At 50.0% G+C, this 3,020-nt stretch overlaps 1 pseudogene; it reads right to left on the bottom strand.

Annotated features, from left to right (window-relative positions):
* Positions 1–450: 450 nt before the first annotated feature.
* On the bottom strand, positions 451–2,806 carry LOC123408232 (annotated as a pseudogene).
* Positions 2,807–3,020: the final 214 nt, after the last annotated feature.

Raw genomic sequence — 3,020 nt, 5'->3', positions numbered from 1 at the left:
AATCATAGTATAACTTTGGTAGCTGTGAGTAATCTATTACATTCTGTTCTAGTATAATCTGTTGGCTGCATTGATAAATCAAGTAGTAATAAAACTGACTACAGATTGATCCCTACTGTCCGATTTGGTACATTTCTGTTTGCTATCAATCTAGCTCACTAGGATCAAAGGTTTCTTCAAGTAACTGAGTAGATTTCTTGTGTTATATCGACCTAAGCATCCAAACAGAAAGACAACAATGAAATACCACTTCCTGGTTAGTACACCATCCAAAGAAACTAGTTCTTCATACAGATCCAGAGAGTCGCTACATATGTCAGGGATAAGGCTTGCAGCAAATTTTCTGCAACGTCACAGAGTATTATTCTCACATCAGCTGGATGTAACAATAGTAAATACAATACTGACACCCCTCAGAGAAAGAGAGTAAATACTGTACAATAGTGGACATTATTCTACAAGTGAAAGCAGAGTTTCGACCACATGGCTCATGCTCGGTCTTCTGCTCCTCTCCTCTTGCACACATGATATTGCGATCTTAAGCATTACTATCGCTTCTGAATGGTTGAATTCTCCATCCAGCCTGTGGTCGACAAACTCCAGAAGCCATGACTGGTCTTCGCCTGCTAGTTTCTCTTTCAGGATTTCATTAGAGCATATGCCAGCCAGCTCAACCGACTCCTCGCCCTCAACCACCCATCTGGAAAGACGGACCCCCTTCACTAACTCAAGAAGAACCACGCCATAGCTGTAAACATCGGCCTTACCATTGATCGGCAGACTTAGAGCCCATTCTGACGCAATGTAGCCTCTAGTCCCATGCACTTTTGACAGCATTTGTGCGCTTGACCCTCGCTGTTGTAGCTTCATCAGTCCAAAATCTGCAATCTTGGGCTGAAAGTCTCTATCTAACAATATGTTCTCTGGTTTGACATCACAGTGGACAATCCATTCAAGACACTCATGATGGAGATAGGCTAGTCCTTTTGCCACCCGAAGTGCAATATTGTACCTTTGGCCCCATTGGAGTACATGAGAGTTTTTCTGGTAATCAAAAAGAACCACGGCCAAGGAACTATTCTCAATAACTCTGAAACCAAGAGCCTGTGCGTCTTCTCAACACAAAACCCCCAAATTCTGACCAGATTCATATGGTAAATTCTGCCTATGACACTTATCTCAGACCTGAACTCCTGCTCTCCTTGCATCACATCGTTTAGCTTCTTCACCGCGGCCTTCCTTTCATCATCGAGGACTCCCTTGTAAACTGCTCCTGACCCACCACTTCCCAGCTCTTCTTGGAAGCAGTTTGTAGCCTTCTGTAACTCCCTGTAGCTAAATATTCGGAACTGGCTGGAAATTATCGTGTAACCTTCATCTATAATCTCTGGTCTTGTCCCCCATTTGTGAGCAACCCAACACCCGACGATGATTAATACCACTTCAATGAAAAGCAGTGTTAATGCAGAAGTAAGGAAGTAGCCAAACTTGAAGTTAGAAGAGCCATCCTGGAACATTAGCGATGAAGTGTTGGCCTCCTTTTGATGAACTTGGCATGCATGAGTTACTTTATGAGAAGCCAATTCTGACGAAGACAACAACATTCCCTTGGGAACTTTCACGTAAATGTCAGTGTGAGGGTTTGGAAAGTTCTTGCCATTAAAAAGATAGACCTTTGTGAAACATTTGCCTTCTCCCTGGCGGTAACCAAAGGCTTGGCAATTAGCAATGTCCAAGCACAAATGTTTGCAATTCTGAATTGTCACCCGTTCCCAGTAGAGCAAGTCATACCCGATGAAATCAGCTCCCGCGACCTTTCTGAATGAGAAATCCTGGGTTGCCCTGAGGTTTGCCTTGCGCCTGCACCCTTTGCTCCAGTCGCTTGCTCCAGTCGCTTGCGGAACACCATCCAAGAGACCGACCAGCCGAACACCATCCAGGGTGGTCGCGGTGAGGCTGTAGAGTTTGAGGTTGCCGTCGTAATCCAGAGTCAGCCTCCTCATGACATTATCACCAAGATCAGAAGCTGCAAAGTTGAAGCCGTCGCTGGCGGCAAACCGGCCTGTCTGCTCAAGAACTCCGTATTGGCTGCTGTTGTAAGTAGTCCTGTGATTGACAAGCGGGGTGGTGAAAGGGTCAGGCCAGTACACGCTACTGACCTCATGGCCGTTGTAGATGAGCTTGAGCTGATTGTCATTGTCGAAGTAGAATGTGTACAACCCTGACGAGAGCAAGCCCCTGGCTGATGCAGACACCAGCTTGGTGTGCCGGGTCATGGGCTGCGACGGCAGAAGCGTGTCGGTGGGCAAGTCGAAGCTCCCCCAGAGGCGAAGGCCGTCCTGATCGACGACGACGAGGTCGCCGCTGTCGAGGAGCTCCGCGCGTCTTGCACGGGTGGCGCTGGTGTTGGTGCTCCAGACGGCCGCGCCATTGTAGTCGAGCAGGGCCAGGGCTCCGTCCTTCCGGAAGGCGCGCCTGGACCATATGCCGTTGACCGGCGCGTCGCGGACTCGCGGTTGGCCGTCCACGCGACGGTCTTCCCCGAGGAGCCGGCGAACCAGACGGAGAAGGTGAAGGCGTTGGTGGCCACCCTGTAGAAGCCGCAGGCGAAGGCGCCGTTTGGCGACGCCAGGATGGTTACGGTGGTGGCCATGGTGCCGTCCTCGACGGACACCGAGGTACCTCTCGCGAGGTAGCTGCCGCCATGGGTGCGACCATTTGCGGGAGCAACGAGTATCATCAGCAGGAGAAGGAGTGAAATGGATGTGGTGAAGGTGTATGCACTTTTGGTGGGCGCCATCGCCATGGCAGTCGTCATCTGGTTCGTTCTACTCATGCATAGGAGTGTTGGAAAAAGAGTGTGTTCACGTGTCAAGTTGCCTAAGTTAGAGCATCTCCAACAGGCGCGCTTCGCGCCGCGCCTAAAAAACAAGTTTGCAGTGCGCTGGGCGACTGGTTTTGCGCGTCGCGCAGCGCTGGCTCGAGCAGCCGCGCTGGTTTGCAGCGCGCAAAAATGCAGC

The sequence above is a fragment of the Hordeum vulgare genome, chromosome 7H (genome assembly GCF_904849725.1).
Source record: "Hordeum vulgare subsp. vulgare chromosome 7H, MorexV3_pseudomolecules_assembly, whole genome shotgun sequence".
In the NCBI taxonomy this organism is placed as follows: Eukaryota; Viridiplantae; Streptophyta; class Magnoliopsida; order Poales; family Poaceae; genus Hordeum; species Hordeum vulgare.
This window is presented reverse-complemented; position numbering and strand designations above follow the sequence as displayed.